This window comes from Vulpes vulpes, chromosome 13 (assembly GCF_048418805.1).
Source record: "Vulpes vulpes isolate BD-2025 chromosome 13, VulVul3, whole genome shotgun sequence".
Lineage (NCBI taxonomy): Eukaryota > Metazoa > Chordata > Mammalia > Carnivora > Canidae > Vulpes > Vulpes vulpes.
In genome coordinates, this window is record NC_132792.1 from 120228962 (window position 1) to 120242675 (window position 13714).

At 46.9% G+C, this 13714-nt stretch overlaps 1 long non-coding RNA gene across 6 annotated transcripts in view; it reads right to left on the bottom strand.

Annotated features, from left to right (window-relative positions):
* The window catches only part of LOC112923577 (uncharacterized), a 49886-nt gene extending 36192 nt beyond the window's left edge, over positions 1–13694 (bottom strand). For 5 of the 6 annotated variants that reach the window (XR_011996299.1, XR_011996300.1, XR_011996302.1 and 2 more), the window contains exons 1-2: positions 13343–13694; positions 12521–12572 (exon numbers count right to left, since the gene is read on the bottom strand). This is a non-coding gene — a long non-coding RNA (uncharacterized lncRNA). The remainder of the gene's footprint in view (positions 1–12520; positions 12573–13342) is intronic. The other variant, XR_011996298.1, reaches the window with a different exon arrangement.
* Between the last annotated feature and the right edge of the window lie 20 nt (positions 13695–13714).

Sequence of the window (13714 nt, forward strand, 5' to 3'; positions counted from 1 at the left end):
TCCCTCCCCCTTGTTCATGCTCTCTCATGCTCTCTCTCTCTCTCTCATGCTCTCTCAAATAAAATCTTTTAAAAATGAACTACCCTATGATCCAGTAATTGCACTAGTATTTACCTAATGAACACAAAAGTACTAATTCAAAGGGATACATGCACCCCAATGTTTATAGCATCATTGTCTACAATAGCCAAGACATGGAAGCCCAAGTGTCCATTAAGTGATGAATGGATAAAGAAGTTGTGATATATTGGGGCACATTGCTCAATAGTTAAGCGTCCATCTCTAGATTTCAGGTCATGTCATGATTGCGGGCAGGTTGTAAGATTGAGCCTTGTGTCAGGCTCGGCACTATTCATGGAGCCTGCTTGGGATTCTCTCTCTCTCTCCCTTTCTCTCTCTCTCTCTCTCTCTCTCTCTCTCTCTCAGAATTAATTAATTAAAAAGAAGTGGTATATATAATAGAATATTACTTAGCCATAAAAAATGAAATCTTGCCATTTGCAGCCATATGGATGGAGCTACTGTATTATGCAAAGTGAAATAGGTCAGTCAGAGAAAGACAAATACCACATAATCTCAGTCATATGTGGAAATTAAGAAGCAAAACAAACGAGCAAAAGGGAGGAAAAAAGGAGAGAGACACACACACAAAGAAACAGATCCATAACTATACAGAATAAACAATCACCAGAGGGGAGGTTGGTGGGCAATGGGTGGGATAGGTGATGGGGATTAAGGAGCTCATCTGTCCTGGTGAGCACCAGGCAATATATGGAAGTGTTGAATCACTCTATCATACACCTAAAAGTAATATGACACTATATGTTAACCAACTGGAATTAATTTAAAAAAAAAAAAAAAAAAGGAAAGAAATAGGTGTGGAGCTTATTTACAACAAAGGTTCTCAGAGCTTCTGATTTGGTAGATCTTGGGTAGGGCCTAGGAATCTTCATTTTTATCCAATGTTCCAGATTTTTCTGATCCAGGATTCTGAGCAATTTGGAAATGTGTTGATCCATAGTATTGGACAAAAGGGCAGGCTATGTCTAGCTGTCCCAAGACTTACCTGGAATGTTGAGATTCAAATATCCAGCTGTCCTGCTACCCACTCATCATCCCTCATCCCCTTTCACTAAAAGCTTCTTTGAAAATGAGAGGAGCAGCAAGTGAAGGCTGAGGCTTGAGCTGTATTTGCTTCATGGTAAATCCACTGTGTGGGAAGCGAACCACAGGAGAATCTGGGTGAGGGGCTTTGCAGGCAGAGAGAATGCCTGTGAGAGGGAGAGTGTTGGCAGGGGGGACAAGAGGCCAGAGTGACTGAAGCCCAGGAGTAAAAGTGAGGTCAGAGATGTCATGGGCCCAAGTTTGCCAGGTCTGTGGCCCTTTGCAAGGACTTTGGCTTTTCCTGAGTGGGGTGGAGACCACCAAGCAGAGGGATGTGGTTTGCCTTGGGACATCACTGTGGCTGCTGATTAGGACATTCTCAAGGGGTGCCAGGGAGAGTGCAGGGACCCCAGCTAAGAAGTAGTCACGATGACCCAGGCAAGAGGTGATGGGGCTTGGATGCTCAGCAGACATGGTGAGAGATGGAATATTCAGAATATCCTGCCTAAAGGCAGAACCCACAGGGCTTGCTGATCGACTCCGGGTGGGCCACAAAAGAGAAGTCAAGAATGGCTTCACCTAAAGCACAGGGTCTCTTTTTTGGAGAGATGAAGTGTTCTGAATTGACTGGTATTGGTTGTATGAATACACCAAAAGCCATTGAGTTGTATACTTTAAGTGGGTGAATTTTATGATACTCAAAGTTTGTGTCAATAAAATCGTTGTTGTTTTTCATGAATGACTTCAAGTTCTGGTGGCCTGAGTGATGGGGAAGGTGAAGCCCCATTAATAGAGATGAGGAAGTCTGTGGAAAGAGCGGGTCTGATGGAGCTCAGCCAGAGATATGGCAATGCAGGGACTCACTAGATTTGAGATGCCTGCTAGACATAAAGAGGAAGACATTCCTTAGGCTGTGAAGTATCTGAATCTTAGACTCACAACGTGGACTGGGCTGGAGATGCACTCATTTTAAAGGCACTGGGTGAGATCAGCAAGTGTAGACAATGAAGAGAGGAAGTCCAAGGATTGAGCTCCAAGGACTCTAATCTTAAGGGATCAGGGGGACAAAGAGAGACGAGTAAGTAGATGGAAAACCTAGCTGGCAGGTGCCATGAAGGCAGGTGCACAAAGTGTCCTAAAGAGGGTAGAGCAATCAATACATCAAATGCTCCTGACAAGTCCAGTAAAATGAATACTGAAAATTGGCCATTAGACTTGGAAATTCATACATAGGCCCCAGAAACCTTAATAACAGCAAATTTGGAGGTACGCTCAGAGTAAAAGCCCAGTTGGAGCAGGATCAAGAGAGAACATAAGAGAGGTTAGAGGCAAAAATCACAACCAACTCTTTCAAGAACTTTTGCTGGGAGGGAAAGGAGGGAGTTGGAGCAGTGGCTGAAAGGGGAAGGGGGTGGAGAGGTTTTTCTACTAAGATGGGAAAACCAGCGGTGTGAGTGTACCTGAACAGAAATATTGGGTAAAGACAGAAATTGTAAAGGTGAGAGAGGAGGATTGATGGAGTGAGTCCTGGAGCAGAGGAGAGAAGGTGGGATGTAACATCCAAGTGGAAGGTCTCCCATGTCGGGAACTAACCAAGTTCAGAGGAGAAGGCGGAGCATGCGGGCAGGTGCAGCACAGCTGGACTGTGGGCTGGGAACTGGTGGAGACTCTCCTGACCCCTCTGTTCTGTCATTGATGTAAGAAGCCAGGTCACCACTGAATGGAGTCATGAGGTGGGGCGGGGGGGGGGGGGGGAGTACTGAAGATGTGAGAACAGAAGGGAGGGTAGGAAGAAACCACACAGGAAAATGGCGGTTGGAGTGAATTTGGGAAACAAGCAATGACTGCAGAGCAGCAGGGAGGCTCACTTGGGGCTCACTTGGGGTCATGATCGTGAATTTAAAGTGAGACGGGTCAGCACAGTTGCATATCTGTTGGCAGTAATGGGGGCAGCAGGGCTAGCTGAGGACAAAGCACAGCTGATACCCCACGAACGACCCTGCCCAGGGTGAGATATGTGTGGATTCCTCAGGAGGCTTCCAATTGTATTAATGTGGGTGCCTTGCTAGAGGGAAAAACAATCTTTAACTTGACAATGGCAAGGCCTCCAGTGTCTTGTAGGTCCTCCTTAGCTTATGAAAATCCTTTTGAAATCTCCCTTTTCCTTACCTCCCCCAACTCCCAGGTATATAAGCAGCCACCCCTCACAGGCCCAGGGCAGCAGCTCTTCTTGCCCACGGGTCCCGTCCCTGGGCTTTAATAAAACCATCATTTTGCACCAAAGATGTCTCAAGAATTCTTTCTTGGTCGGCTCCAGACGGCACCTATATTCCAAAACTTCAGCAGCAGCGTGCTCAGCCCTATAACGCAGGCAAGGTTAAGTAGATAGCAGGCGCTGACAGTACGCTAAGCACATTTTAGCTAGAAGTGAGACAAAGCAAGTAGATGTCCCTGCCATGAGAAATGGAGTCCAGGACTTGAGACATCAGGCCAGAAGGTGCCTTGAGCCTGAGAGGCCGTATACAAGCCAGCGGGGGCGGAGGGGGAGGTCCGTGGTTCTGAGGATTGTGAGGGGACCAGAGAGATGCTTGGAACATGTTTGACGAAGATATAGAAAGTTGCAGGCACAGAAAGTGACCATGTGTGTGAGCAGCAAGGACCGAAGGGAGAGGATCCTTGAGAGCAGAGGGACATGACCTCGTGTTCTCTGCTTCCATATTTCTGATGCTTTGGTATCTGGGGCTTCTCTGATCTGTCCCTTGCAGGGTTGGCACGTTCCCAGAGAGAGCAAATCACTTGCCTTTGAACTTGACCTTGGGCCTTAGACCAACTGTCCAGATTCCACCCACCTCCTTTCATCAGCCTCTGACTGTCCCTTGCCCTAAGTGACCCCAGGGCAGGGTCCTAGACAACCAGACCCTCCTATAAAACAGAGCCACCGAAATTATTCAAACTAGGCAACTCTAAACTTGTTCAACTTGCCCGTCCTGCTTCACCTGTTCCTCCCTCTGAAAGCCACGTGAAGGCTCTGGGCCAGACTTTCCCGTTCCCCTTGCTCTCCCACATCCCTAGCGTGGGCGGCCTGGTACACCCTTCCCTCGGGGGTGCAGGTGGCAAAGCCTTCCTCCAAGGGGTTGTCTCTGTGTCTGTTGTCATACAGTGCCTGATTAATACAAAATCCCAGGCACATTTAAAAACAGAAGATAAAGAGAGAATCAGGGACAATGGAAACGTCATCGGCACATAGTGACTATTCAGTATATTAGAGCTATGGTTATCATTCTTTGGATGCCCCAAATCAGATGCATTTTCTCTCCTCCTATGCCAGCTGGAGCCTCTTCCTGTCACTCTCACCTCCCTCAATGGCATGTGGGTCATCCTGACACAGGAAATGAAGGCAAAAGAAAAAATTAAGTTTCCTTACTGCCCACAGCCCACTGACAAGTCCTTGAAACAGGCAGGGTGACCTTCCTGCCTCAGCTGCCTTGATTAATACTTGGCTAAGAGCAGGGCACTTGGGTGGCTCAGTGGTTGAGCATCTGGCTTTGGCTCAGGTCGTGATCCTGGGGTCCTGGGATCAAGTCCCACATCGAGCTCCTCGCAGGGAGCCTGCTGCTCCTTCTGCCTATGTCTCTGCCTCTCTGTGTCTCTCACAAATAAATAAAATCTTACCAAATAAATACTTGGCTAAGGGCAAGAGGTAATCCTAGCTTTACCCTCCCGGATCCTGTGAGTCTACTTGAACATATAAAAATTCTTTTGGTAGCTTTATCTCTAAACCTCAGGATACATGTTGGCAATCATCTCCCAACCACATGACCTGCTGATACTCATCTGAAGGGTCTCACGACTCAGGTTTTATTAGACGGTAATAAACAGCTAGCCCCCTCAGGTCCTGGGAACCCTGCTTCCAAACTCCTTAGAGACTCACCCCCTCCTTAACTCCCTCCTGACCTTAAAGTATGTAATGGGCCACCCCTCATGACCCCAGAAGCTCTCTCTGCCCACAGGTCCTGTGCCCAAGCTTTCATAAAACTACCTTTTTGCACCAAAGATGTTTCAAGAACTCTGTGGCCTTCGGTTCCAGACCTCAAGTTTGTGCAACAGTGTGGTCTTAATCTTCTCCAGAACTGTATTGCTAGCTCCCAGTCCTTAAGTATTGTCAGTTTGTTTCAGTCCTGTCAATTTCAACAATTGTTTAAGGCTGCATTTCTCTTTTCTGCTCTAATTCAGATTCAAAGTCTTATCTTCCCTTGACCACTACACCATCCTCCTAACTGGCACCCCTCCACACCAGCTCTCTGCCTTCCAATTTGGTCTCCAGACTTATTTCCCCAAACACACAATGGAGCGAGTCTCTACCTCCAAATGCTCCCAACTGCCCACAGCAATGGTTGTCACATGTCTACAGACTCGGTTTTAGAGAAGCTGCCTTAGGGAACCAGAGGGAAATTGAACAGGCGCGTCCTGGGCTGTCTACCTGGCTTTACTGGAAAAGACTTGTCTTAGGGTTCTTGAAAGATTTTCACTGTAAAAACAGGATCTCACAACTGTATCAGTCTGAGTCCAATGAAGAGAGAGAAACCAGACAGTAATTTGGACAGGGAGACATGAATATCGTTCTGTGGGAGTGTGTGAGCAAAATGACCTCCAAAGGCCAAAGGAGATGGGAGATGGAAATCAAAGGCTGACAAGTCCAGCTGGGTGAGAACTGGTTTATTAAGGGCCCTTTGGGAGGAAGCAGGTCCTGGGCATCCACAGAAAAGATCTCCACATCCCACCTGCCTGGGGACCTGCTTTTACAGCCCTGGGGACCTACTTTTACAGGCTAGGCATACACGGGGGACCCTCAGGGGCTCAAGAATCAGTGTGTGTCACAGTCAGATCTCCTGGCCCATAAAAGACGAGTGTATCGATGGTGCAGGGAAGGGTATGGTTAACTTGAGGGAAAGAATGGGGTGGGCACTGAGCTCCAGGAAGTGTCTGGGCACAGCGGCCATCGTGGCGGATTTGTTCAGGACGGCGCAGTCCATTTCACACAAACACCAAGATTTCATGACCAGAGCAGGGATGGGAATGTGACCCTGGCTAGTCAGTAGCAAAGGGGACTCTATAGGCTGCATCACAGCAAATATAAGGAGCAGCACAGCCTTTGATACAGGAGGCTGAGATATAGCTTCCAAGGAAGGGGGTCCCTTAGGGCTGAAGCCCAGACCTTGCTGGAGGGCAAAGCAGTGGCTCGGGGGGGTGGCCGGCCATCGCTGGGGGGCTGTGCTGCAACCTGTTCTGGGAGACACTGGGGGAGGCTGACAACCACTGGTCCCAAGGAGCCTGCCAGGCCAGCACACTGAAGCCATCGAGTAACCCCTTACCTGTTGCAATGGCTCTCCAGAAAGGAAAAACATTTCAAGGGCCCAGATCTGTCTATGAAGCAGGTGAGAAGAGTGATTTGGGGGCTCAGGGGAAATACACTGAAAACTGGAGAAGCATTCTAAAGGGATTCAAAACCAAAGTCATCTGCAGCCCTCTGTGCACACACACTCCTTCCCCTGCCGGCCAACCACCTACTTCATGCTCTGCTTTGCACACTCTGCTAATGGCAGGATCCAGGAAATTCGACTTTTCTGTCCAAGTATGCAACGTTAGCAAGACTGGGTGTGAGGAGGCAGAAGGCCAGCCTGCCGGCTCAGTGGGGGCAGTTCCGCAGATCCCTGTGGCCACCAATGCTGCAGCCTGGTCCCCAGCCTGATGGTGGGAAACACTATTTATCTGGGTGTCCTCCCAGCAACTTATCCATTTAGCCACTAATAAACACTTGCTGAATTGAAGGTTAGTGGGCTATCTTTCCATAGTGTCAAACTTTAAATGAATAAGAAAGCATCTAATGGGGCAGCCCTGGTGGCTCAGCAGTTTACCGCCCCCTTCAGTCCAGGGTGTGATCCTGGAGACCCGGGATAGAGTCCCACGTCAGGCTCCCTGCATGGGGCCTGCTTCTCCCTCTGCCTATGTCTCTGTCTCTGTCTCTCTCTCTCTAGGTCTCTCATGAATAAATAAATAAAATCTTAAAAAAAAAAAAAAAGCAAGCATCTAATGATAGCATTTCAGGCATTGGGTATGACCAGGAACTTAGTAGTCACAGGATGGGTCTTAAAAAAGATACTTAAAGAACAAAGTTGTAAGCCACACTTCGTGATTTCAAAATTTGTTATAAAACATTGTGGACTGTGGGACTAGTAGAGAGATAGATATGCGGGAACCTGGGGGCTCAGGCGGTGAAGCATCTGCCTTTGGCTCAGATCATGATCCTGGGTTCCTGGGATCAAGTCTTACATCAGGCTCCCTGATCAGCGGGGAGTCTGCTTCTCCCTCTCTCCCTGCCTCTCCCACCGTTCATGCCATGATTTCTCTCTCTCTCAAATAAAATTTTTTTAAAAATTAATCTAAAAAAAAAAAAGACATAAGACATACAGCCTGTGGGGAATAAAGGAGAGCACCCAAAAATTAACCCTCATACATACAGTCAAATGATCTCTGCCAAGGCTGCCAAGACCAGTCAATGGAGAAAGGGCAGCCGCTTCAACAGAGTGCAGGGAACAAACGAACATATGCAGAGGATGGAAATTGGACCCCTTCTCATGTGATATACAGAAAGGAACTCAAAATGGATCAGAGACCTAAATGAAAGATCTAAAACTCTAATTTTCCTTAAAAAAATAATAGAGGAAAAATCATGATGTTGGATTTGGCAAGTTTTGTGCATATGACACCAGAGCACAAGCAACAGAAGAAAAAACAGACATGGGACAATGCCACACTTGAAAACTTCTGTGCATCTAAGGGCAATCAGCAGGGTGGAAAGGCAACCTACAGAAAGGGAGAAGTGATTTGCAAATCACGTATCTGCTAAGAGGTTAATATACAAAATATACAAATAAGTCATACAACTCAACAACAACAAAACAAAGAGTCCAGTTAAAACTGAGTGCCCAGGTGGCTCAGTTGGTTGAACATCTGACTCTTGGTTTCAGTTCAGGTCATGATTTGTAGGTTGTAGGATCCAGCCCTGCACTGGGCTCTGTGGTCAGTGAGGAGTCTGCTTGAAATTCTCTCTCCCTCTCAAATAAATAAATAAATAAAATCTTTTTTAAAAAAAAACTGGACAAAGGACTTGAACTGACTTTTTTCAGAGATGACACAGATGGCCAACAAGCATGTGAAAAGATGCTCAACATCACTAATAATTTGGGAAATGCAAATCAAAACTGATGTGGAGAACAAAAGTAAAAGAAATATAGAAAAAAATTAAATTTCCTTGCAACTTACGGCCCATTGGCAAATCCTTGAGACAGTTTGGGTGAGTTTTCTCTGTGAGTTTAGCTGCCTCGATGTTCAAACTTTGCTAAGGGTAATCTTAGCCTGACCCCCAGGATCTTGTAAGTCCTCTTTAACAGATAAAAATCCCTTTGGAAACCTTCTTTATCTCTGGTCCTCCCCAAGATACATGTTGGCGATCATCCCACAAGCATATGGCCCCAATACACATCCAAAGGTCTCATAACTCAGGTTTTATTAGATGGTAATAAATGACAGCCAGCCCCACAGCGTCCTGGAAACTTTTGGTGGTTCCTCAAAAAATTAAAAATAGAGCTACTGTATGACCTAGGAATCCCACTGCTGTGAATGTCTCCAAGGGAATATCATACAGCCCTTAAAAGTGGGGGAGACTCTGACACACACTACAACACAGGTAAACTTTGAGGACATTATGCTCAGTGAAATAAGCCAGACACACAAAGAACCAAATTCTAATATGATTTAGATGAGGTATCCAGAGTAGTCAAATTCATAGCAACAGAAAATGGAAGTGTGGCAGCCAAGGGTGGGGGGCAGCAGAGAATGCAGAGTTGTTTAATGGGTGTAGAGTTTCAGTTTTGCAAGATGAAAGACTTCTGGAATTGATTGCACAACAGTGTGAATATATTTAACACTACTGAGCTGTACAGTTCGAAATGGTCAAGATGCTCAATTGTTTTTGGTTTTGATTTTTTAAGATGGTAAGTTTTGTTAATTTTTTTATAATTAAAAAAGAAAAACATAGCTAATTACAATCTGTAGAAACTCTCAAGCCTCTTTTTAGTTAGTCTATGAGCTCATTCTTCGTTCTCTGGATATTATAAACCTGCTAACCAACAGGAGAAACAATGTCTGGTTAGGGTTTCCTCTTTTTCATATATAAAGGCCTTTCTCCTATGGAGGTGCCATAGCTCAGATCACCCTTCACCACATCTGACTGCGCCCAACACACAGGAAGGCAAGTGGATAAGGGGGACCAAAATAGTGCACATAACATACAGTCTCTACATTATAGTAATTTGACTTGAACATCTTTAATCAGAGGAATGCAAAACTTGACCTATTTGTTGTATCTGCTCATCCTCATATTTGTGAGATGAAAGAAGGAAGGTATGCTATTCCCTCATGTAAACACGAAACTAGAAACACATAGATCTTGAGATGCATACTTGCATCCTACACTAGAGATCACTATCTTGCAAAGGTCCTACAGTACGTGGCTGGCAAAAACCCTCACGTAGAACCCAGAATTCCTGAAAGTTCAAGTATTTATGTTAGTTACAAGTATTTTTGTGGTTGTTGTTTGGAAAAATCTTCAAAGCATTGATTCTAATAATTGAAACAAAGAAATCGTGTGTTTTGAAATTTTCTCTACTAAAAAAAATGTGTAGGGAATACAAGGACACCAGATATCCATAAACAGAGGATAGTTTGAATGAGCTTACTGGCAGGAAGTGGCTTATATTGTTTCCAAAGTTGTACTGGTTGTGCAGATGAGTGGTCAGCCTGCCCTAGGTTAATTGGCTAACCACAGATGGAGAGATAAGGGAATAGGAAGGCTTTTTCATGTACACATTTCAAGCAAAACTATATGAAACTAGTGGATTTACAGAACAAATTAAGTTAGGGAGTAACGATTCACTTTTTAAAGGATTTTCTATGGGTTTCCTTTAGGAGAGTTGCCATAATGTATTTAAGGCATAGTTTCATTTAAAGAAATCCAATTTCAATCCAGTCTATTAAGAAAGTATCAGTTTTGGGGGCATCTGATAGCTCAGTCAGTTGTGGTTTTGGTTCAGGTAGTGATCTTAGGGTTGTGGGATTGAACCCAGTTAGGGTCTCTGTGCTCAGCAGGGAGTCTGCTTAAAGATTCTCTCCCTCTACCCCTCCCCACCCCTGCTTTCATGCGCCTGCACGCACGCGCGCGCACACACACACACACACACACACACTCTCTCAAATAAATAAATGAATCTTTAAAAGAAATCAAACTTGAATGAGGTTTCATCTCAGACCAAACTGTAATAGGTTTCATGAAGAGAGAGCAATATCCTAAGTAGAAAAGGGAACTTACAATCTATCGTGACAATGAACAAACATTTCATAAATTTGCAAATGTATCAGAAACATTTAGGCATAAAGCATTTAGGGAATGCTAAACATGGTGGGGGCAGAAAAACTAAAGAAATAACTCCAAAGGGTTTCAGGGTGCAACAAGATAGACAAGTGACCAGTTGTTTACAAGCCAGTGAAGGGGCAAAGATTGTCAATTGTTTTTAAAAAAATTTTTTAATTTAAATTCAGTTAGTTAACATACAGTTTATTATTTGTTTTAAGGATAGAATTTAGTGATTCAGCAGTTGCATAAAACACCCAAAACAGGGACACCTGGGTGGCTTAGCAGTTGAGCATCTGCCTTTGGCCCAGGGCGTGATCCCAGGGTCCCTGGATGGAGTCCCACATCGGGCTCCCTGCATGGAGCCTGCTTCTCCCTCCGCCTGTCTCTGCCTCCCTCCCTCTCTCTCTCTCTCTCTGTCTGTCTCTCATGAATAAATAAATAAAATCTTAAAAAAAAAAAAAAAAAAACACCCACACTCATTACATCACATGCCCTCCTTACTACCCATGACTTGGAAGTGTGCCCATTCTGATCCACAACCATCCCAGTTTCACCCCCCCCCACCCCATTAATCTTGCTTGAGTTGTCCCCTTGCCTTAGCCCCTTCTCACTCTTAGCTTTTCCTGCAATTTCTGCATCTATGACGTAACCCTTAGGTTCCAAACCAGAGCTGCAAAAAAAGGGACACACTGGAGACTTTGAGATTAAGACCCAGGGCTAAGAAAACAAAGCTTCAAGATTCAGTCATCTGTGCACCCTGATCTTTGTTTGGGATATGATGAGGATACAAAAACCCAGAAATACTGTTACCTTAAAAATAAAAGTTAGTCACTTTACCCGCGAAAGTGGAATAGCAGAGAATGGCAGTTTGGGACCTACGAGCTATGGCAAGACCATAGACAAGTCCAACCAACAAAGGAGACGAACATTGTTTTATGGGCAAAGAGGAGGAGGCTGGGAGGGGTTGTTTTGAAGCAAAGTCCGCTGGAGAAAAGGCAGAGTTGAGGGTGATGGTGACTTGTCACTGGCTGAGCAGCAGGGGTGCTCACTTCTTGCGGGAGTTGTAGCGCCCATCTTTCCCATTGGAGCCTGGAGTTCAGGATTCTTCCTGGTTGAGGGTTCTTCTGTTGGGTCTGACACTGACCCTGAGTCATGGGGCTGCCTCTTTCAGCCTCCCCTTCTGCACCCAGAATCCACCTTGGTGACCTTTCCCTTTACTGACTTTCACAAATACTACCTCCAAAAAGTTTTCATTCTGAAATAATTGCTAGATAGTACAAGTCTACTCTTCATCCAGATTCACCACTTGTTAACAGTTATCATATTTGCTTTATTACTCTCATTCTCTATGGAGCTATTAAGATCAAATTGAGATATGCCCCTTCATCCCTAAATACTTCAATATGTATTTTCTGAGAACAAGGACATTCTCTGACAAGAGCACAATAAAATTATCCAAATCAAAAGATGTAATATGATCACAATATTATCTAATACATAATCCACATTCAAATTTTGCCAATTGTCACAATAATTTTTTTTTAGGTATTTTTCCTAATCCAGGATCCAATTCAGGATCATCCATGACTGCAATTACCTTCCCTTCTCAGTCTCTCCTAACCTGGCACGAATCTCCATTCCTTGTCTTTCATGACAATGCTGTTGAGGAGCATGGAACAATCAGCCAGATTGGCCCATTTCAAATATGGTTATGCTTCCTTTTTTCCTTTTTTCAGGAATACTATCTTGTGTCACTTCTCTTGAGGATATCATATCAGGAGGTATGTGGTGTCCATTCCTCTCAAAACGCTGGATATTAATGTTAATGATTTGATTACGGTAGTGTCCACCAAATTTCTCTATTGCAAACTTTTTATTTTTGCAAGTAATATGCAATTTGTAGGGAGTTATTTTGAGACCACCTAAATATTACGTTCCACCTACCTTTACTTTCTCCTTTTAGCATTTTTTGATGACTCTTGCCTCAATCAATTCTCTATTGAGACACAATTCACAGGGTAACAACAATCACTTTAACTTACTAGTTTTAGCTACTCCCAAGATCGTGCACCCTCGCTCTCCAACCCTGAAGCCCCTTCACCCCTACAGCATGCCACTCCCTCCCCTCTGCAGGCCTCCCCAGCCACACCCTGTCCCCCACCCCACTAATCCTCTGCCTGCCCAGGATTTACTACCCCAGCAGGACCTCCCTCTCCACCCCCTCCCCATAGCAGACTGCCACTTGCTCTCCCATCCCTCACCAGGACCCCGGCCCCCCCCAACGCAGGATGCCTCTCCCTCCTCCCACCCTGTCCCCCCCAACCAGGACGCCTCTCCCTCTGCATCCCCCAGCAGGCCCTCCCCCCCATCTTGTCCCCACAGCAGGCCGCCTCTCGCTCTCCCATCCCTCACCAGGACCCCGCCCCCCCCAACGCAGGATGCCTCTCCCTCCTCCCACCCTGTCGCCCCCAACCAGGACGCCTCTCCCTCTGCATCCCCCAGCAGGCCCTCCCCCCTCACCTCGTCCCCACAGCAGGCTGCCTCTCGCTCTCCCATCCCTCACCTTCCGGCACCCCCAACGCAGGATGCCTCTCCCTCCTCCCACCCTGCCCCCCCCAAGCACGCCGCCTCTCCCCCTGCATCCCGGGGCAGGACCCTCCCCTCCCCTCCCCCCGCCCCACTCCCGGCCCCCGGAGCCCCGCGAACCGCCCTGTGCCGCCTCCCCCACCCCCACCCCCGTGCTGCCCTGTGGGTCTGGCCTCTTACTTCCAGCACGGTGTTTTCCAGGCCCATCCGCCCGGTAGCCCTGATGAGTACTCACTCCCCGCCGTCCGCCTGAAGGGACCGCCTGACTGCACCGGCGACCACGCGCTGCCCACGTCGCGGCCACACTCGCCAGGCAACACTACTCCCCGCCCGCGTCAGGAGGCGCGCCCGAAAGCCGCACCCGCGGGCTGCACTCGGGCAGGCAGGGCTCCCTCGCCCTCCCGTCCTTGCCGGCCTCGGGTCGGAGGGCCTCCAAAGTCCCCATTCCCGGGACGGAGGAGGCCCGGCCACCCCGCCACCCGGACCGCGGACCCCGAGACCCGCTCGCGCCGCCACACTCCGCGCAGGCCCCGCCCCCCCGCGGCCCGGGGC